The following is a 24,273-nucleotide window of genomic DNA, read 5'->3' as shown; positions in this document are numbered from 1 at the left end:
CTGGCTTCCTTGTGTCAAGTATATGCTTGTATCCACATATTCATACAAGATCAGTCTTACAGATCTTAGCCCCCTAAATACTTTTTATTAGTTCTTTACTTAAAAATTGTATACAATGTATCTTGATCATATTCAGCCCCTTCACCCAACTCCTCCAAGGTCAGCCCCATTCCCTACCCATCCAGCTTTGTATCCACTATTTTTATTTTTATGAAAAATATGTTGACTTTTTCAAGTTTAAGTGTCAGTACCAGATAAAAGTCAAAGAGATAAAACAGTTGCATAATGGGATCTGGAGAAATGTCTTAGAGGTTAAAAGCACATATTACTCTTCCAGAGGACCCCCCATTTGCATTCCCAGTGCTCACATGGTGGTGCACAATCACCTGTAACTCCAGTTTCAGGGGGAATTGACATCTGCTCTGTACTCTGAAGGCTCCTGCATGCATAGGGTGCACAAATACTCATGAAGTTTAAACCATATACACATACATTGTCCTAAAAATTAAAAAGAAGTACATAATAGTTAAAAACTTTCATGAGTGAATGAATTCTATGGAAAGTAGATCTGTTTATTGTATATATGTACATATATATTATAAAGGCAAAACACATATTGTGTTACTTGACATATTTATATGTTTACCTCATGAAAACGAGGGCATATAATGTATATAAACATTGTGCACTTTTGTTTTAATATCTGTTAATTTTTCTACTTCAGCAGCCTGGAAAGAAAATAAGGCATAATTTTTATCTGACCATTTCATCACACATATTCTCCATGTCATTCCCTTGTAGTTCTGTTTTTCTTTTCATTGTGGTTAGTCCCTTGGAATCAGGAAATATCTTAAGATAACTTCATATTTCCAAGCAGTTGAGAATGCATATGTGAGAGTACTTGCAAAAGGGTGTTTTATCTTTAATAGGAAAGTGACAATTAAAGTTACTTACAGTATAACAACACCTGAGCAAGTGATAATCAGCTATCTAGCAATTAAATTAATCTTTGGGAAGAAGTTTTGAATACTTGCTACCAAACACAATGTTCTGCAATAAAACGTGAAATTTGGCTCATACACTCATAGTAAATGGGTCAAGTTAGAACATTGTTCATACACTGAAATGAAAGTTTCTTTATACTTTTTGTTTTATTACATCATTTTATGGTACTCATAAACTTAAACCATAAAGAAACAATTCCACTAGCGCCCTTCTAGAAAGCAGTAATGGAGAGGTAGAGCTGGCCATCATACTTTCATATTATATGTGTATTAATTACTTTCTATTTCTGTGATAAAAGCACTGACCAAAACCATCTTGGGGAGGAAGAGTTTATTTGACTTACAGCTCACAGTCCATCTCTCAAAGAAAGCCAAAACAGGAACTAAGGGCAGGAGCCTGGAGGCAGGAACTGAAGCACAGACCACGGAGGAATGCTGCTTACTGGCTTGCTCCCTTGACCTGTGCTCAGTCTGCTTTCCAATACAAGAGAGGACCTCTTGCTCAGGGGTGGCACCACGCACAGTGGACTGGGTCCTCCCATATTACCCAACAATCAAGAAAATGTCCCAAAGACATAGACACAGTCCAATCCAATGAAGTAAATTTTTCTGTTGGGATTTTCTCTACTCAGGTGTGTCAAGTTGACAACTGAAGCTATCCAACACATCATGTAACTTCAGTAAAGATCAAATCTTATGACCAAATGAATGATACAAATTTGAAATATAAACTGTTTGAAAGATAATATTCATATAATTTAGATAATTTACTGTGTTTTATAACAAAACTGATAGTGTATTATTTTGTAACTATGAATTCTACAGTGGTATAAAGCAAACTCTTCAAAATATAAGTAAAATAAACTACTGGCAAAGCTAATTTAAAATACAAGAATGAAATGAATTTGTCTAGGCATAGCCCCAAAGACAGGAAATAGGAAAGAATTTATGATTGACTTATTTTAATATAACAAAATCGTTATACTTCAAAAGATACTCTGAGTAGCTGGGCCTGGTTGTGCTGGCTTGTAATGTAGTCCCATCTAATTGGGAGCCTGAGTCAGGAGGATTCCATTTCAGACTGGGTTACAGAATAATTTTGCACCAGCCTGTGAAAAATAGTGAGACCATGTGTATAAATAGAGCCAATGCAGACTAAGAAAGACCTTCTTATTTGTGTTTGTGGGGAGGAATAGTGTGTTCTTGCATATTCACATGTGTGGTAGAGTACTTGTGCTGGTGTAGATGCATGTGGAGGTCAAAATTGACTACATTTGAAGCTTTCTTCCTGTTCTGCACCTTATATTTTAATTCAGGGTTTTTCATTGAACCTGGAGCTCACAGATTGATTAGAATAGCTGGCCAGTGAGCCCTGCCACCATATTTCTTCTCCTCCTTCTAGAGGTGGGAATTCAGGCAAAGGTATGCACCACTCAGTTTGGCTTCTAACTTGGGTGTGCAGGCTCTGAATTTAGATTCTCATGCCTGATAAAGAAGTACTTTACCCAGTGACCCATCTCCCTTGCCCTTGCTTCTAACCTTTATGTATATCTATGTGAGAGTGAATGTGTATGGAGGATAGGAAACCATAAAGCAGTCCAGAAGAGAGGAAAAGCAGATGGCTTAAGAGAGAGAACTAAGAAGAGCACACAATATGAGAAACACTGGGGTGGAGGAGTTGAGAACTTACACAGCATGCACGAAGCCCTTCACTCAAATTCACATACTGAATAAAAGAAAGAAAAGAAAAAAGAAAGAAAGAGTAACAAATATGAGCAGTCACAAAAGCAAATGCCTAGGGAATAGTATTTGCAATTCACTTGACATCATAATAACTGTTCCAGCAAACTAATAAGGAAAGACTGGAATCCAATTTTATTAAAAGTAAAACTATATTGGCAGGAAACATTAAGAAACTCTTAAACATTTACAAATAAGTGTATCAACATTTCTATTCTAAAGCACAATGCAAAAAAATACAAAAAACTGATTTGAAATATTGATTTTAAAATATTTATATATGCTATTAATAAGTATATGAACCCATAAAGTCTGTAGTTTTCTCTGACTACAGTGGTTTTCCCTGAAACTTAATTATTAAGTCACTGATGACTCTGTCTTAAATATTTTAAATAATAGATAAGCATTATTTTTAAAGAACTAGATACCCACATGATGGAATAGGCTGTCAATTGTTCTCTGTTCTTAATATAGTACGGAGTAGGAACGTAATAAGAAATTTATATCCCTATATGCATAGCCTACTATACTCTCTTTTTTATTAAATATTTATTTATTTATTTTTATGTTTTGTCTACATGTATGTAAGTGCGCCTGTGTCATGCAAGGCCCAGGGAGACCAGAAGGCATCAGATCCCCTGGAGCTGGAGTTACAGATGGTTATTAGTTGCCTTATAGGTGCTGAGAACTGAACCTGGGCTGGTGCAAGAGCAGCCTCTGGACCTAACCACTGAGCAATCACTCCAGGTCCTCTTTATCAACTTTTGTATTTCAAATGTATATTCAAATCTCTGAAAACATTGTCTGTTGAGAAAGTAGCCTTTCAAATATAAATAGACATAGCCCATTTTCTAAATTTTATGTAGGTTGTGGCTTAGATGCCTTAAAGGATTGCATTTCAGAAGCAATTCTGTTTTCTTTGTATATCTTACTCTGAACTTAACTGGTTAAGTATTTTTTTTTTGTTTTATTTATTTATTTTTTTTAAGAAAGTGGTTTGATGTACCTTTTTTTTTATTGGAAAGAGATTTTATTTCCTTAAGTGTTTTGTTGCCTAAGCATAATGAGTGGGATTTAGTAGAACAGATGCTTATTGTGATATATGAGATGAACTTGCTTCCCTCAGCATGCACAGGAATGAAATGCATCTGGCTTCTGTACATAAAAGTCAATGTGCTCCCAAATGTATTTCTGTGTGTTACACCTATTTCTTTTTAGGGGCAAATACCCTGCTATCTGCTCAAAGGGGAGCTTTGCTTAATTGTGAAATGCAAGTGACTAGAAGTTGGAAGATAATAAATTCCAAACTGTAGGCATAGCCTTAGCAGGTGAGGTTATCACTGTATATAAGTCCTTCTGGGAAGAAACTTTATGAAGAAAAAGAACTGTGTCAGTAAAGCAAAAAGATGGAAAACAATGTAATCAAGGGAGCAAGCATGGAGGGTGCATAATAAATGTCATTCAGTTCATTGGAGGAGAGTTCAGGGAGGCTAAGGGAAAATAAATAAGTGAAACTGAGCTTTTAAAAACAGATCTTTTAGAAATAGTGATGAGACTAAAGATTTAGTCTAAGCATGGAGGAAACAGCATCCAGACTTTCAGGAGGAGTTTGTAACCTGTGTACATTGCCAAGGGCATGATGTGCAGAAAGTAGAACTCTTTACTGCCCATTGCATTGTCCGCGAAGACTGCAGTTATGTGTGATGCATCAACAAACATGAAAGATAAAAATTTCCTAGAATATATCAAAATTGTAATCCATAATCTGGAAGCTAATCCTCTAAAAATAGTTCTAGATAAAGAATCAGTTTTCTCCAAGGGTGAGCTCTCTTACATGTTATCCAATCTCAAATCATCAGCCTTAAATGCATGTACATGCAAGCAACATTAAATCAGCTAGTAGAATGAGTGACTGTGTGTATATGTGTGTGTGTGCTTACACGCGTGTGCATATATGTAACAATAATAAAGAAGAAATCATGAATGTGAAAGGAAGTTGTGGGCATTGAGAAACTGGGGGAGAGAGAGCGTATAGAAATGATACAAATGTAGGGCTCATGTATGAAATTCTAAATGAAATTCTAAAAACATTAAATTTAAAAATAAGTAAATAATAAAGGAAAAAGAAAAACAGTTGTAGTTAGAAATCCTTAAAAATGAATCCTATTGCTGTCACATGCAGCCCTCTAAGTTCTTTCACCTTTCTTTCATTCACTTAGTGTTGAAGTAGAGTAACTCTTCTCAGAAGATGCTCATAAAATAATCCCAAGAACTGTGAATATGTGCTATTAAAAAGCATGGGAGGATTAGGATGCAGGTAAAACTAAATTTCCCAATCACTTGACTTTAGAGAGGTTCTGAATCATTCAGCTGGGCCCACTGTGATCACCAAAGTCTGAAAGAGGCCAAAAGGTCTCTTTTCACAAAAAGTTCACAGGAGATGATGAAGGGAGCCTGGGCTTGAGTGTGCTCCACAGGCAGAAGCAGGGGCTGAAACCAGGAAGAGAAGGGCTCTGAGAAGCTGGGAAAGAGGAGGAAAGGAATTCTCTCCTGGAGTCTCCAGAATTACTGACCTTTTGGACTTTCTAGCTCCATTAGAAAACAAATACGTTCTTTAAGTCACAGAGTTTGTACCAAGTTGTTGCTGTCCCAGGAAGAAAGTCACATTCTGAGTCTTTTAAAAACTATAATGTATAAAATTAAGTTTGCTCTTCTGGAAACTAGTGTGAATTGATTATTCCCCCAAATTCTTTTTCTTAGAAAAGTGAGAACTGGGAAGTAATAAATAGTATTATTTTATGAGAGATGATTCCACAAATAGTATGAGCATTAAACAGCGATTGTCTTTTGAGGGCTAAAAGAACTTTAAATATTTTCTCTTCCTTGGATAATATAAAAAAGATTATACAGAGTCATTATCTTTCAGGGACTGCAAAGTCACTGGGAGATTCAGTTTGAGGGTACTATGTTCTGGAATCATTTGACCAGTTCTCCCAGTGAGAACTGGGATTCCCAGAGTAGTTGAGTCACTTGATTTGGAGGCTAGACTATGTGGCAATAAGGTATTTATTTATTTATTTATTTATTTATTTATTTATTTATTTATTTATTATTTGGGGCATATCTACAGAATGAAACTCAAAGCATATGCATGCTGTCTAACCCCATTACCACTGAACTTCACCTCTTGCCCAGGAAAGATAATTTCTTACTATCTATTCCTTCTTTTGTAGAATTTTATTTACCAAACATTTGTGCACAGGACAGTGTGTTAAGTAATGCACGCACAGTGGGGTGGAATCTGATGGAAAGTGATGCTACGGTAGTAGATAATAAGCAGGAGCGGGGTAAAGTGAAAAATTGAAGATATCTGACTGTTTTACAAGTCACAGTGTTAAAATAAAAGTATGAAAGCTTTACTTAAAATGACTAACTTTATCATAGGTCAAAATTAATATTATGCCTTTGCAAAAAAAATCAAAGTTCCTTATAATTAAAGTTATTTTAATGTGAGGCAAATTTAGATTAAAAATTCCTTTTCTTCTTTGACCTTTTCCTAAAGAAACAAAACAAATGTAACAAATGCAATTATCATTAAGTCTATACACAGCATGATTTTCATTCTGGAAATAGAGGTTTTGTCAGGTAAAGAATGAATTCCTCAAAATTGCCCTGGAATCTGGAAAGGAGTTAACTAAATTTAATAGTAGAACCTCACAACCAATACTAACTTCTAACCTTTATGATTTCCTTTTTCTTATTTTATAATTAATGTCACCATATTCAGTTTAAATTAACTTTTTAACAAACCCTCTAAAAGAGTCTTAAAATAAATCCATAACTCCCAAAGCCTTCAGTAGAAATTTCTGTAAAGATTACATTGTTTTTAAAAATCCCATATTAATGTTGGAAGGTGTTATGTACACTAACAGAAGGGAAAATTAATTATCAATCTTACTAGGCTCTCAATCCTGAAAGCTACAATCACGACAGAGTGACAAGATAAGGCAATTGGTGAAATTGTGGCATGAATGTTATGGTAGTAAACTTACTTTCTGATTGGATTTAAGATACTTCACAAGATGGAACCCATACCTGGAAGTCTTATCAGACCTAGGAACCTGTGGTTAGATAGGTCACAGAATGTAGGGGAGAACCTGTTATTATTATTCTGCTAAATAAACATAATAATAAACCAATTCCTAATGACTTACCATTTTGTACATAGAGTAGTGTATGCCTTAACCCTCACCAAAGAAGCTTTTTTTTCAGTTGGTGGTGATCAGCACTGAGGCCTATGCCTTGCAGAAAATAATAGGCTGTGGAGTTCTCAGCCCTAATTGAGACATCTATACCATGCCCTTCTTCCAAAGACTCAGGTAGTATAGTGGAAGAGGAAGCAGAAAGATCATAAGAACCAGAGGTGGTGAATGAATACAAGGGAATTCTGTTTTCCAGGACAATTGATCATATGAACCCACAGTGGTTATGACAGCATGCACAAGACCCGTGTAAGCCTAAGTCAGACAAAAAGCTAACATGAAAGGGGCTGTGGGCAAAAGCCTCAGCCCTAACTGATGAACTACTGCAATTAATAGCTGCTTTGGAAAGGGAGAATCAGTTTTCTTTAAGGGTGTGATACCAGGTAGGTTGACCATGCTCCAGGAATGGAACCACATCTAAGAGAATTTAGGCAGCACAAATTGACTGCATAGGCATGTGTGTGTGTGTGTGTGTGTGTGTGTGTGTGTGTGTGTATGGAGAGAGAGAGAGAGAGAGAGAGAGAGAGAGAGAGATTATAAAGTGGAGATAGGGAGGTTGGGTGTATTCAAGAGAAAATGGGAGTGTGAATTTGCATATGATCAACATACGTTGCATGAAATTCTCAAAGTATCAAAAATTATTATGTTGTTCTAAGTAGATATTGGTTTTTGATTTTTTATTGCTGCAGAATTCAGAGGCCTTGATATCTGCTGCATTTGACTGAATCTTGGGAACAAATTGAAATGAAGTAAATTAATTACAGTAAAAGAATGATCATGCTTTGAAATGTCTCCATTAGAAATTTAAAAGTACATTTTTTCATTTATTGACTCTCTCTCTCTGTGTGTGTGTGTGTGTGTGTATGTGTGTGTGTTTCATACAGAACATCCCAAACCATCTTATTCATTTTTACATCCACATCCCAAATGGCACCCTCCCATAGTCTCCCCTCTCTCTGGAGTCTATATACTCTGTCATCCCTGTTACTATCCACTGTGTTGTTAGTGCCCCCAGCTGTTCTCCAGTGCTAATCTATCTGCTGAGTCTAGTCAGCCTATCTTAAAGTCCCTTGTTTTAGGAAAATCAGCTCTTCCTCATGTAGCAGCAATCAGTCACCAACATTCCTTTAGATAAGATTGAGGTCTTCTGCTCATTTTAAACTCATCAAATTGAGTTACTAAATGTCCCCCATACTAATATTGTTAAATGAAAATCAGTTGTTATTACACACCAACTTTATGTAACACTAAAAAATGTTATATATCCTGTACCTAAGAAAATGTTTACCCACGCCAACAACATATGGAAGGATTCTCCTGTCTGGCACTGTTTCTTGTTATGTAGCCTTTGTCTATACACATGAGCCCATGTAGAGATGCTTCATGGTCACTGACTTGACATAGTGGGCCTTAGCACAGAAGACAGAGAATATGGGTTCCAGTGGGCTGGGGGTGGGGGGCTCTGGGAGGACATGGGACTGGGGTATGAAGATGACTAAGATTCAGATATTCTGTATGAAATACACAAAAATAAATGAAAACCAAGTTAACAAAAGAAAATGATTACTTCCAGATTAACAATGCTTAAAGAAGACATGCATTTGTTATTTTATAACACTTTTATTGATGACAGTATTTTGATTTCTCTGTTGGGTACACTCTCTAAAAGGGATTCCAGTTCTTGAGTATGAATAAAACTTCAGGGCAGATAAGTAACAGGGTGATCATGCACTTTACCTTCTTATCAAAGCCTCTTCACTCTTGACCTACAGAGTGATGTAGCTTTTGGTAGAAAAAAATGAATGTTAGGATGTAGCTTATGTATTACAATTATGAATCATATATAAATTTATTTTATTGAGCTCTTTCCTATTGAATTAGAAAATATCACTTCTTTTCCTCTATCTTTTTGAGTCAGGGGTTCATGTATCCCAGGCTGGACTCAAACTTCCTATATAGATGTAGATTAAGGATGATCTTGAATGTCTGATCCTCTTGCCTTCACCTATAGGGTGCTGGGAATACAGATGTGCACCACCATACCCGGTTTATGTAGTGTTGCAAATAATCCAGGGCTTCACACAATCTACTACTCAAGTACTCTAGCAAAATACACACCAGGCTTTCTGATGCATTTCTTGAGTTTAGAAGTAATTAGAAGTCTCGTGGAATAGTGAAGTCTAGAAAAATATTCTTTATTGTAAAGTCTACTGTTTGGCAAGCTACTACTATCTGAAAATCAGCATCTATGGGACTGGAAGAATAAATATACCCCCTCAATTTACCACTGGAGATAAGTCTTCAAGAGGTTAAACATGTATCACAGGGTTATTTACCTATTTAATAACTCAGTCAACTAATATCTACATTTCTTTAGTACCTGTTCATTAAACACTTTATTCCATTTATAATCTATGTAAATCTAAACTAACTTATCTTTCTCCTTATAAAATCTTGAGTAATCCCTAACTAATGCTAAGAGATAGGGCAAAATGTATGTTGTTCATGGAATACATAACGAGCTCCCAAATGTACATGTAAAATGTTTCTAGTGGAATTACCTCTGTGGCAGGATACGTACATAAAGAAAAGAAGTTGATTACTCAGTTTTCTGATCTAGGAATAGTTGGAAATATGGGAGACAGTTGGCACTCTGTTTTTTCACTTGCTCTAACCTGTCCGAAAGTAAAACTCAAGGTATTTGTTTGTCTTCTGTTGCTAAAAGATGGTTGAATGTTTATGGTAAATGCCACTGTGTGTGTGTGTCTGTCTGTCTGTCTGTCTCTATGTCTGTGTCTGTGTGTCTGTGTCTGTGTCTGACGTGGCCTTTCAAAAAGCATTTTACCTTTGAGTGACAAAGTCAGTAATTCCAAGAAGGAAATTATCTTTGTAAAGAGCCAGTATACATTACAACAGAGTATACTTTGCCTATTTGTCTCTGAAAATATCTTTATTATTTAATAATACCTACTAGATGTCTACTGATTTTGAGTCAGTGAACTCTTATCTGGGTGCTAGATCTTTCTTACTGTGCTCTATGTATGAGCATGTGTTTCTAGATCCTTGACCTCTTATTTAACACATTTAAATAAAGGCTCACATAGATTTAAAATGTAGTAAGGAAACTTTATTCAAAGAAAAATGATAGAATATGTAACATACATTGTCATGAGTGACAGCTGACTGCATTAAAATACACAAGGGCCCTGACTGTTGTTTGGGGTCTCTTTTTGAGATTTAAGAGAAGGAGGAGTTTGGTTGGTGAGAGAGATACCTTATACCCTACTTTTGATTGACAGGCTTGAGTTAGATAGAATCTTGTTCACTGTGCATATCCCTTCCCATAACGCACCTGATTTTAATCATATTCACACCAAATATTCATAGGCATCAAAATTCACAATTTTCCTTACTCTACATGTAAAAAACCAGTTTAGACAGCACTGGCCCATGCCTCTTGGTTTCGGGATGTGTTCTGGGACAAGTTTGAATAGGAACAGGGCATTGCCAAGAATAACATTGAACTTTAATATATTATTCTTGTGTATTATATGTTTTATTATTTCCAATTAACTTTGAAACTTTCACACACGAATATTGTATTTACATTAACTTCATCTTCCTAGTCCCACTCCAACTCCTCCCATGTCCCCCTCCTTCACAATTTCCTGTCTTCTTTGATTATTATTGTTACATATATATGTGATGCACTGTGTCAGTTCAGTGGTTCTTATGAATACATGTGTTTAGGACCATTCACTTTGGATTAAATAGCCTCTCAGGGAGCTATTCCCTGGAGAAAATGGATTCTCCTTTCCTCAACAGCCATTGACTGCCTATACCTGTTCATCTTGAGGTGACCCCATAAAGTTTCCTCATCCACCTTGGCATGTCAACTGATTTTGTACTATACACATATTGTAGGCTACCACAGTGGATAAATTTCATGGGTGTAGCTTCCCTATCATGCCTAGAACATGCACTGGCTAGAAGCAGGTGTCTTATCCCTCTGGCTCTTACAATCACTTTCCCTTATTCCTCTATGTTCCATGAGCCTTAGGTGTAGAGACTGAGTTAAAAAGACATAATTAAGGCTGGAATTGATATTTTTAAAAGCAGGTACATGTAGATTATGTTTCAACAAGTTGCTAGCTGCATTGCTTGGAAAGAGATATGTGTGCATAGTACATGCAGGTAAGCATCTCAGACAGCCAAGTGCATTGGTAGAAGTAGGGTATGTATAGCCCAAGCAAAGTGGAGTCTCAGGAAGATGATGATTCCTTGTGTTGCCTACCTCCTGTTGGCCAGGCAATTAACAGTAGATCCCCATGCATGGTACTTTTTCTTCCTTAAAAGAGTCTTCCAGGCTTGGGATACTCTTTGAAACTTTGCCAGAGGCCTAATAGTAACTCAGCTGAATCAGCTCCAGAGCTGGATTATTATTCTTTCTTCTTATACTTGGCTTATTTTTCTTAAAAAGAAAGATGTTCCAGTTTCTCAGAATTTCTAAGCTTGAAGTATAAGGAATGACCTATTTAGTTTCACTATATTAAAAAAAATGAGAACCTTGAGTATTAAGGCATTTGTGTCTCCATAGAGGTGTGCATTTACATATGCATAAGTAAACTTATAATCTTCATTGGATAAGATGGAATAAATGTCATAGTGTGAAAAGAAGGTTTTAAGGTCAAAGAATTAGAGGATTTGAAGAAATTGAATGGTGATGTGATGCCCCATGCATTCCTTAAATCTCAATTTATTTTAATAGCACTTACTAAACTATAGGAAACTGTTCAAAATAACTTGAGTAGTTTAGCAATATCCCTTTAGCTACTTCAAAACCAAACTTGATTGATAATAAAGGACATATTTTTCATCTTACTTTAAAATCGAGACACCCTGTTCTCTTTCATCTTCTGGGTACCAACAGCCATGAGTATTGGTCATGTCCCCTTTATTGTTGGCATCAATAGATTGCTGCTCACTCTTCTCATTTATTTAACAATTTAGATATTTAATCAAAGTCTTCTTCAGCCAAGTCCTGTTACCATTCTTAATAAGGCTGATATCATGGGGAAAGGACTAGGAAAATCGCCTGGTTCCTCCATCTCTTTTGATATCTTTTAATGTGTATTTTATTGATTCTTTAAGAAGCTCGTACAAAAAATTGTTATCACATGCAGACCCCCTTATCCAAATCCACCCCACCTTTCTATCCTCCTAGACTTCATGGCCTCTTATTGATATTTTAAAGGCTTATTGAGTCTATTTTTTGTTCCCCAAATGCTCTTGGATGTGGGTCCATCCCCTGGACCCTGGTCAATCTCCCTGGATTCACACACCAAATTTGACTTGTTCTTCCAGCAGCAATCAATCGCCAATAGATACTCAGCTAGAACTGGGGCTTTTTGACCACCACCCATGCCTCCATGCTGTCTTTTTGTCTGACTTGGGCTTGCACTGGTCTTGTGCTATCCCATCTTTTCTCGATTACTTGTTTACTTTCTTCCTCTTTTGTTGCACCTCTTGTGGTTAATCTGCTGCATAGCTATACCAGAAATGCTGCCATGATCTTGATGAAGTAAATGTCTCACATTCTGGATATCACTTCTGTCCTCAGTGTTTTGCACTGATCTCTTCATTTGTATAATTCTTCATCTTTATACTCATTCCCTGCAGGCTTTAGCTTCTATTCCATTCTTAAAACCCATCAGCAATGGGTTCTGTCTACAATTTCCACTTAAAATATTTCAGGCGCCAAAGCTCTATTTTAGCACTTATTTGCAAATACTCTGAGTTTCATTTTCTACCATTAAGACAATTTAGTTTTTTTAATCTACTACCTAACTTTTAAATATTGATGTTCCTGTGAATTTCATTAATTTCTAATTATCCTTTTGTCTTTATACATACTGTAAGTACAATTTTGAAATAGCTCATGATATCAACTCTTAGAGCCTGATCCAGACTGTCTTATGAGAATTTAAGTTTTCATTAAAGCAGAATGTGTGTGCTACAGAGATATTTCCAGTCTTCTAGACTTTAGTCAGAGAAGCCACCAAGCACTCAGATAAATAAACCACAAGATTTTACAACTTTTTGATTCCTTATACCTGCTGATAATATATAACTCAATGCCCATATTAAATATTGTAGTTCAAAACTATAATGTTATCCTCATTCACTTTGATTCCATATATGTGAAATCAAGCCAGAATTCAATCTTTCGTAGTCTCTTTTTATAACGTCACCATTACGTATGCCAATTCTTAATTCTCCATACTGTGGCACTTCCCAAAACCAAAGTGAAACCTTAAAATCTCTATCATTTTTGTAATTAACCTTAACCTAAATTAATAAAAAAGTTATAGACCGGAAGAGGTGATCTTTCCATGGCTCAACTTTAAATCTTCTTGTTAATTAAAATCCATGGGAGTGGTTTTGTGCATTTCAGGCACTCTGCAGCATTTTGGAGGAAATGCCATCTTGTTTCTCTGCACAGACATGAGGCATCCATTGTCTCTGTGCTCCCAAACTTTTTGGTGATCTTTGTTAAACCCATAGATTTTGGTCTCACTGTTATTCATTTGGAATTATTAAGAGATGAAATGTCATTATTTTAAGTTTTGCTTCACACAAAAGCTTTCTTTAATTTAGATCAGAAGACAATTTCTGTGACATCTATTTACTTAGAATTTTTGAGTACACTTTTTATAAACTATTCCTAATTTCAGAATGAAAATGAACACCTAGAGGCTTTATTATACTGCACATTCCAAGGTTTTCTACAGATTGTGACTTAGAAGGCCTTCAGTGATGCATAATTATGTATTTATCCAGATGCCTTGAATTACTCAGCAGAATACAAATGTGCCAGAAGTGAAAAACAGAAATGCATATATCATGTTTATAGATGCCTGATTTGTTTATATAATTAGGGCCTGGCTTCAAACTCACTATGTAACCAAAGATGATATTTTAACTCCTGATACTCTTTCCTCCACAATAGACATGAGCTACCAGGCTCTTGATGTCTGTTTATTGAACGTGCAAATAGACAAGTTGTTTATCAGATTTTCCTGGATTAGTGACAGAGTACAATTTTAGTACTGTGAAACTTGTGGTGATATTTGTTTCTCTTTGTCAAAAATATAAAAATTGTGCAAGCAAGATGGCTTATCTGGTAAAAGGCACTTGACACAAGCTACTGATGACTGAAGTTCAATCCCTAGAACCCACATGGTAGAAGGGTGGAACCAAATCTTGAAAGTTGTTCTTTGACTGCTGCACATGAGGCATGGCATCTGTACACCGACACATACAGACCTATGTGCACATACACACACATAAATGTGTTCTATAAAAACGTAGAATTAAATCTTGAATTAAATAAGGTTAAATTTTAAAAATAATTTAAATATTATAAATTTAAAAAATTCCTGTCATAGCTCTAATTAGGTTACCTTAAAATCTGATGGCCCAGAGTGATATTCAGCTTCTAAGTTTTATTTTATTGAAAAAATGAAGGCACCTCAAATACCTAATTATTTTGTCTATACATAGTTTTAATATATTGCAATATTATATTGGATCATACTGAGCTTTGCCCATCACTGGTAAAACCAGTTATATTTCTCCTTAAGGTATGTTGTATTGATAATAATTACTAATTTCAAAGAGACTACTTTTAAAAATATTGCAATAGCATCTGCATGAGGGCGATGCTATACTGAAACTCCAGTATATGTCTTAGCTGTTATTGCTCAATGTAGGTCATATGATGTCTTTTAACGAAAATTTCTCAGAAAGAAAATACTAGTTAGTGGAACTCAAGAACTTTAATTGTTCTGATATGTTTTTCTGGTTAAGAATGTGTCCCCATCATATGCTAAATAGAGGGAACAAATACCTGTGAGCTATGGCCACTTGGTGGTCTTTGATTCTTTGGCTTTCTGCTTCAAAAGGTTATTCAGAGAGGCTGTATTATAATGGGATAGTGGAATAGAAGGAGCATAAACCTGGAGGCTTGCTGCATAGCCCATCTCTCACTGGAGAGGCACTTTGGTAACCTAGTGTGCTGACAAGAGGAGGTTTTACAAGGATGCATACAGAGCAAAGCTTCTGTAAGCAAGTTACAGTAAATGCTGATACAAAGGTTGTCTGGAGTCATCTTCTCTAGATGGCAAAACGGTAGCTTAAAGCATTACTTTTCTGTTGTAGAAATCATACCACACTTAGATCGGTTATCAAGTCTGCTGTCTGGGATAAAGAAAATATCCTGCAGAACCATATGAAAAGTAAACCCATTGTGGTTGGGGAGAAGAATTCAGAAGCTGCTTGCAGATATAACCCAAGGCTTATTTGTCACTGTGGGTGTGCCACCCCTGAGCAGGTTGTCTTGTGTTGTATAAGCAGGCTGAGCAGGGGACAGAAGAGCAAACCAGCATTCCTCCATGGTCTGTACTTTAGTTCCTGCCCTGGGCTTTTGCCCTGTTTTCCCTCCTTGATGAACTGTAAGCTGAAGGTGAAATAAACCCTTTCCACTCCATGTTGGTTTTAGTTTGTGTTTTATCACAGCAATAGAAAGCTAGCTATCTGTTGGCTCCTCCCGATGTGAGAATCCTTCACCAGGTGGTATCATTCTGGGCTTCATCAGACAGAACAATAGCCTAGCTACTGGGTGTGGAAGCTCAGAAATCCATGACTGACACCATCCCATAGTGTTATTATCTTTAACATCATTGCATAACCAATGTAATTTTTCTTATGTATGACAAGGTATAGGAGATTGCTAAAGTCTACTTTCTCTTCACTGATGACCTAAAGATATAAAAGTAGAAGATGGACACTATTGAATTAAGATATGATTCTACAGTCATTACAAGTTGAGAGGCCTGATGAGCTCTGCCTATGTCCTCTTTGCATACCACATCAGCCCCAAGGGGAGGAAAGAACAGTAGGCACCCTGTGCATGCCTTAGGATTTATCCTAGCCTTTAAAGAGTACTAGGAATGAAAAGGAATGTGGATACTCCTCATCTGACTTTTATTTTCAAGTGCATAAAAACAATATTTAAGATAAGTGGTAGATGTTCCTTTATTTTTCTGCTTCATTTAACATATTTTTTCAGATTTTTGTTTTTGTTTCATAAAAATAAGCAATAAGTACATCGACTTTCTTGTGCATGAGCACAATTGTTAATATTATGAAGAAAGTTAATGGTTTTCAAATTTATAGACTATCAGGGACATCGTATAGCCAATATATCATCAGAACTTGGCATTTAGGAAATGACTGTTTTTCCAGAAACAACTCAAAAAGGAAGATTAGTTTATTTTTCATTATAAAAACATGTTGAGAGCCATCTGTTTTTCAACATATTTTTTACTAAAATATATAGTAGGGCTGGTGTTTTATATGCGATCTTTCCTGAAGATACTTTTAAGGCTTTTCAAATACTGCCTATATAGAAAGTACTAAAAATTATGCTTTTGGAAATGACTACAGTGTATAAGTTTTCAGAAGTTAAAGAAAGAGTATGTAAATTTGTTAAATTAATTATCTATGAGTGTTTTAAACTTTGAATTTTGAAAGTATAATATGTGCTAAAACAGTGATTAGAAAGGAACAAGTATTTAAAAACTATACTTAATTACACATGTAAATAGACAGATATGTATTTGCATACCACATGTGTAGCTATTTTCTCAGAAATTACAAAATTCCCTACTGGTTTCAAAGGAAGGAAGCTCATTTAAGACTCAGAAACCCTAGAAAATATATAATGCTTAAGAGGCTCAGAAATTTAGAAAAGTTACAAGGTGCCTCTCCAAGGTTATAGAAAACAGCAAACAGTTGCTGAGAAGGCTGTCCAGTGGAGCCACTTGCAGGTTATGCACACAGTTCAGGGCGTAGCTTTTATGAGTCATCACCCAGTTGGAATGGGCTTTGACTCACTCAAACTTCCTTAAGTGACCCTGATAAATTCATTAGCTGACCAAGCTAGACTTTAGTGGAACTGTTTCTTTGGTTTGTCATCAGTGACCTATGTAGGATGAAAAAAAAAAAAAATCCATATGTTCACATCTCCCCAACAGCCACTAGAATTGATCAAGAATTTTCTTCTTTTCTCCCTGCCCCCTAAAAACATTATCAGGTATCACATTTGCTTTTTGTGATATGATTTTCTTTTTCATTAATATAAAATTAATGACACTTGTATGTGTTGAGTGGGTATTCGAGAATTGTCCTGAACACCACAATTCACTTTGTAAATGATTACAATTTTTAGGAATCAATGCACTACTCTCAACTGCTTAGGCTTAGGCTTTAATTATTTGCATTTTGAAGATATCTATTTGAGAATAGATAATGGGGTTACATATACCAGAGAGCCTTTCCCTGTTCCCAGAATAATTTTTGGAGTGAAAACAGGACTAAATTAATACAATCTAGGACTAAGTCCCTTCTTAGTTCTTCAGGGCATACTCTATGATGTCACCCTGTTCTGGCTCAAGTCACAACAAAGATACTTATCATATGAGTGGGGTTTGTGTGACATTTCTCTAAATCTCAGCTTTTTCATTGTGCAATGGTGATTTCTAGGGAAATAAAGGAGCAAAAAAGTAAGACATTTAGCACAGTAAAATATCTAGGGCTTAATAACTTTTGATTATTTATTAGTTCTGTCATCATCTTCATTTTTCTGATTGCACATCAACTTAAACTGCCATGTTAGTCCTATTTTCCCCCTTAAACTTCATTGTATATATTTGTAACCTGCTTCAAGTTATTTCTGGAAAATGTGTTAAAATTTTTCTCCAAAATTCCAAAATTTCAAAAAGTAAATTAATTTATAATTGAGCCATGAAATAAAAAATAATGCCATTATCACCTACCTTCTCAGTCTCTTTGCACATTTAAAGTGAAGAAACTGTGTCACCTGGTCTTTAAGTTTTCCTTTAGCTCTGATATAATGAATCTGACACAAAATAATGGAAAGTAGATGATTTAAAAAAGCCTCTTTACTTTTAATTTTTGAGAATTTCATTCATAAGTATTATATTTGCAGTATATCCACCCCTCCTAATTGCCCCTCAACTCTCCCAGGTCTCCTCCATCCAAATTTCTTGCCCTCTTTTTTATTTTATATATATATACATAATTTATAACAAAGCTACCTTTTTACTTCATGTGACATGTACAGTTTGAATAATTTTACATGTTTACATTTCCAATACGAAGTTATATTGGTACATGTGACTCAAACTTATTCTTTTTAGTCATTCTATATTATTCAAATATAGGAATGCATATCATCTTTTAAGCAAGTGCTTCAACATTTTCAAACACTAGCATAAAAATAGTATCAAAATGTATCTTCAAATATTTCTTTTACTCAGCCAAATTGTTGTACATAGTTTAATACATTATATATTTAAGAGCTTCTATAGTTTATATGTATTTGAATTAAAAGTACAAGATTTTATTGATTTCCATAAATTTATTATTTGTAAGCATACAAGATTCAATTTTGTAGATCATGAGTCTATGATCTTTTAAAGTAATAATGTCATTACAATATTATATAATTCTAAATGAGATTGATTTATGAGGTTCTTTTGACAAACTTAAATAAGTGCTTGAAAGAAAACACCAATTTGCTTAAACAGCAAGTTAGAAATAGTGTACATGCACAATTTTTTTGCTTGAACTCCAATGACTCTTTTGGTTACACTTTGTAAGCATTCATAGGCTTAATACTTTATTTTTTCAGAATAGTTCTGAAAAATATCATTTAGATGAATATTTAGAGTATCTGGATAAATATGATGGATTTTCATATTAATAATCATCATGAGCATCCTAAAGGGAGGCATGATTTGCACTGTATGTTCTTATAAACATGATGGTTTGTAATTTTACAATGCATATTGGATATGATATTTGAGTGATAATTTTTTAAGACTGTAACTTTATTCCTTCATACCCACCTCAATCCATGTACAGAGTTTAAAATGCAATGGCCAGAAGACAAGAAAGTGTCAATAGGAGAAGGATGTGGACATGGACTCCAGGATGGATGCTCCTTCTTGTGATCATTGGGTGTCAACAGGGAAATGGACAAGGTCAAGGTAGGGGAAATATCATTCTCAGTCTCTGAATGCTGGATATGATTTTTACTTTATGGTAAAGTTTTATAGGTCTTTGGTTTGATGTTTTAAGCAATTTGTTGTAATCTTTCCCAGAGCTTTTGTCAGTGTTTTGTAGTGCTTCTGAATTGGTTAAATTGAACAGGAGTTAGGTGTGAGTTTTTCTTTCAAATCTGAAGCTATCTTTCTGAAAGTAGTTTTATTTTGAAGCAGTAGATACTAGCTCTGTGTGTGTCTGTGTCTGTGTGTGTATTGATGGAACTTTACACCAGCATGAAGTACTTAAAGTTTTACATTTTCAAAGACAACTTTTTGAGTTTTTCTTTAGTGAGCTTTGTATTATAAAATTTTCTCAAACATTTTTTAAGAATGTGATGTTTTTCAGAAACTAATGGAAACATTTGAATGTCTATAACCTGTCAAGTGTGTTTGGAGCAAATTAATGATGGAGAAGAGCTGGAAATTTGTGGCATCTGAGCATGTTTTTGGAGATTAGAAAAGGGCCCCAGGTTTTGTAATATGATTTTCATTGTACTATGTAAAAGCCAGTGTTTGTGATTACACGCAGTAATATGTTATATTTTAGAGAGTCTGCCTGTTCAAATGCAGATTAAAATTTAATATTTCATATGATTGAAAGAAGTTCTAAAAATGCAAGTAGGGAGGCTCACACCTGTAATCTTAGCACTTGCAAGGCAGAAGTTGAAGGACTGCTATGAGTTTGAGGCCAGCCCGAACTACAAAATGAGTTCCATGACAGCCAGGACTATATAGCAAGACCTTGTCTCAAACGAAGAAATAAAAACTCATAGCTTTGTTGGCATTTTCTTCCCTTGAAGGAATGTGCATTTGGCATTGCTTTTCTTTTTACTTGTATGGTTTTGAAGTTAAATGAAAAGAAATGTACAGGGAAGGCATAGTATTCCTGAGAAGTTGTAAGAGAGAAATGCTGCTGTGTGGTTGTGCTAGAGTTGAGCACTCTAAGTCCTTTAGTTTCTAAAGTAGTCAAGAAACACTGTGTGTATTTGAGTAAGTTTATTCATTCTTTTGAAAAATCTTCAAAAGTAATGTCTACCATATGTAATTTTGTTCAATGAATTTTTGAAATTAAATATGAAAATTTTTTGAAAATGTATCATTTTGTGAATATGTGTATATGAATATATACATGTATACTTTAAAAATTAAGTGAACTTTTTGGTTTTAACATTTTCTTTCATGAAAATATGAGTTTATTAGCATCCATTTACCTCTTATTTTATGGTAATAAGTAATGCAGGAAAATCAAATTTAATACAGGTAATCAAAAACATTTTGACTTTTCATATTTTACATGCATGACTGTTTTGACTGCATGCATGTAAATGTACCACATACAGAAATACCTATGGATGTCAAAAGAGGACATTAGACCATCTGGAATTAGGTAAGGGATGGTTATTAGCCTCCTGGTGGGTGCTGGGAATTGAACCCAGGTCTTCTGCACAAACTAGTGCTTTTAACCACTAAGACATCTCTCTAGCTCCAAAAAGTAATGTATTTTAAACAGTGTCCAACAAGAACATTTAGGCAGTGTCTGTATCAGGCTTTGTATGCTGAAATTTATATATTATTCTATTGATGTATTTGTTAACTAAAATGAGGTATAGAAACTTTTTGTGCAGCCGTGATCAAACAAGAGGTATAATATTGCATGGGGATTTCAGTGTCCTTTGTATTATCTCTTGTTTTATGTGGGGAGTAACTTGCAGGATATTTGAGATATTTTGGAAAAAATAAAAAAGAAATATGGGTAGTGGGTTGAAATCAGGTTGGCATTCCCTGTTGGTATCTTTGTCAAGGAAAGTGTCCTTGTGAGCATATCCACTTAAATTTTGTGGTGGGCAGTGTTCATATTTAAACTGATTAGAGAGTTTCGTATTAGAAACTTTTATTATGGAAAGTGAAGCCAACCATTAAGATAAAGTAGAATTTATTTAAATTTTTAAAATTATAGTCTGCAAAAAAATATCAACCAGAAGATGTATTTTAATTTTTAAGGAACTTTGAAGAGATACTTAAAAAATACAGGTACACCCTCCAAATACTGTTAAGACTTTAAAATTTGAGTAGTCTAACATATGGTAAATGTAAGCGGTGTTCATATTACAACAAGAAAAACAATATTCAAAGTTCCTGGAAAGTGGAGCCAGAAGAAGGCCCTGGGAAATCCAATCCACCTAAGGGCAGAGAGAACAAGGCTCAGATTTACTCGAACTGAAGAAAAACTGCCTAAAAACTTGGGATTCTCATTTCTTTCATTCCCCAACAATATGTTAAAGCAAAAGGACATGTGTCATGAAAAGTAAAACTTTAGAAAATTACAATCACTATGATGAGTGTGATTGTAAAAGCAAAACGAAGTCCTTTGTGAGTAAGATAAATGATTGAGGAAAATACATTCATACTCTTACTTTAAAATGCAGAGTAGATGCTAGAGAGGTCGCTCAGTGGTTAAGGACACTGAAAGAAGAACAAGGTTTGGTCTCAGCACCCACACAATGGCTGACAATCATCCGTAACTACAGTTCCAGGAGAATCGAATGACTTCTTCTGACCTCTGTGGGCATTGCATGACAGGGGTACAATTACATATATGTAGAAATGCAATCATACACATAAAATAAAAAATTAAGAAATAAAAAGTTAAAAAGTCAGTTATTAATATTTTAAAGTATTTATACCTTAAGGGATTTAAGGAGGGAGAATTTTTTCTCATATAAGATGAAAGCATGTTACTTTCTAGGACATAAATAGGAATAAGAAAAACTGACTATGTATAAATTTGTTTTGAGTTTGTCAGTTTTCAAATATTATTTTAGAGTTTGTTAAAACTGATATAGGATTTAAATATAGCAATACATCCAACAAGTTATGAGTGCACAAAATTTAAGGTTTAATTTCCGTAGCTTTATATGCCTTAAAGCCTAATACCAACCCTGATGTTAGAAGGCTTGAAATTTTGAGGAAACAGTAACACTTACTGACATAGAAAAATTAAATTATGAAGAAAAATTTTAAGATTTTTGACAAAATATTCTATTATTTTTATTTTATGTGTATGAGTGTATTGCCTGAGTGTATGTAAATGCAACAGTGTCTGTCATGCAATGCTCACAGAAATCAGAAGAGGGCAATAGATTCCCTGGAACTGGAGTTGCAGACAGTTGATAGCTGTCATGTGGCTGCTGGGAACAAAACTCTGGTCTTCTGTCAGTATCCTTAACCATTGAGCCATCTCTCCAGCCCTATAATTTATCTTTAGTTTGTGACCATATTTGAAATAATGTATTGAGCACCAAAAAATGTGAAAATATCTGGCAATCATAATCTTCAAGTTCATGATTTCCATTGAGAAACAGCATTTTGGAGAAGGAGCAGCAGAATTTGGGGAACATTATCTGGCTTTCCTATTTAGAGCCTTTCAAAGGAGATTGTCATGAAATTATTAATGTAGCTGTTGTAAGGTGACTTCCTGTGTTTTGGGTTTCATTGTGACACATTCAGTTTTTCTCCAGAGGGAGAAGGGAGATATTAAGGATTAAAGTGGACAGATAAAGAGTCTTTTCTCTTCCCTTCTCTTCCCTCTTCTTCCACCTCCTCCTCTTTTTATCCTCCTTAATATTTTCCCAGTATGTATTATCATTATTTTTATTGTTTATGGGTACTTTTCAATGAATTAAAATTATTCTGTAAGTCTATCAATAACTGAACATTATATCCAGTCTTCAGTTGAAGGTTTATAGACAGAGCCTTTGAAATAGAAATTGTCAAATTTTTAGTGAATTTTAATACCTCATGAACACTGATGGTAAGTAGAGAACTATTGTCATCTAAGGTTTATGTATATTTAAGATGCCTGGTAAATAATTTTCTTCTTAGAGTTGAATATTATTTTAAGAGCAGTGAGGTCAGATGTTTGACAGGAAATACTGAATGATGATTATTTGTACATCGTAAGGGACATGACCTTTAATACCATCAAGTTAAGTAGCACTGAACTCTGAAATATAGTAGATGTCTTAATCTTTCCTACATGACCTATCAAATGTAAAGAATTTTCATTGTGCTAGATGAAATTATAGGCATACACAAGATAATTTAATTCACTTTAATTTAGTCTATGGTAGGTTTATATTGCATATCTTCTTTTGGTTTAAGGTCAAACTCCTTATCCTAATGAATGGACATATCCAGTATTTAGAAGTCAGCTATTTATTAAGATTATATGCAATATACCAGTTCCATAACTTAAAATTTCATATTATGTGGTAAACATCGGAAGTGCCAATTTAAAATGCAGATGAAGTTATTTAAAGACAAAGGCTTTCAAATAGCTTTTTTTCAAAATTTGCGTTCTCAAAACATGGATATGTAGAGGTTCTTCGTGTATTTTATATACTTTCCGGACATCTAAAGCTTATTTCTAGAAGGAGCCTACTTCTTTCATGCTGCACAGGACACAGTAAAGGGAGGTCCGAACTACAGTTTCCAGTATTTAAGGCTCATTTTGGAATGCTCTTAAATTTTTTTTTCACATATATTTTTTCTGGAGAAAGGGATTTCTTTTCACAACTTAGATTTAGCTCTTTATAAGAAATCACTGTTTAATTTTTCACTTTCATGATAAATGTTCTTTTAAATCATAAGTGACATTACTATGTAGCAAAATGAACATATAAAATAGTTCCTTTTATATTACAATTTGATAATTTACTCTGCTAGTTCCCAAAATCGTTTTACAATACCCATCCAATGCTTGGATAAATCTCATCTATAGTACTCTTCTACACATAAACCCACAATTTACTTATCGTTTCTTAGACTTCACTGTTCTTTAAGTTAAATCTCATCTGAATTAAATTTCTCATGCCCTTTAAAAATTAAGTTTATTTAGGAAAATTTCTTACATTTCTTCCCAAATGAATCATGTCCTTTGGAACACTATTTTTATAAATTTGGAGCATGCATGAACATTTGATTTATAATTAAAATTTATTATGAACATTTTGGTTGGATTTGAATTTGTCATAGGATTTGACATAGAGAATCATTAATTGGATCTACCACATGTTG

The sequence above is a fragment of the Nannospalax galili genome, unplaced genomic scaffold (genome assembly GCF_000622305.1).
Source record: "Nannospalax galili isolate Female #2095 unplaced genomic scaffold, S.galili_v1.0 scaffold338, whole genome shotgun sequence".
In the NCBI taxonomy this organism is placed as follows: Eukaryota; Metazoa; Chordata; class Mammalia; order Rodentia; family Spalacidae; genus Nannospalax; species Nannospalax galili.
The sequence above is the reverse complement of the archived record's forward strand: the minus strand, read 5'-3'. Positions refer to the sequence as shown.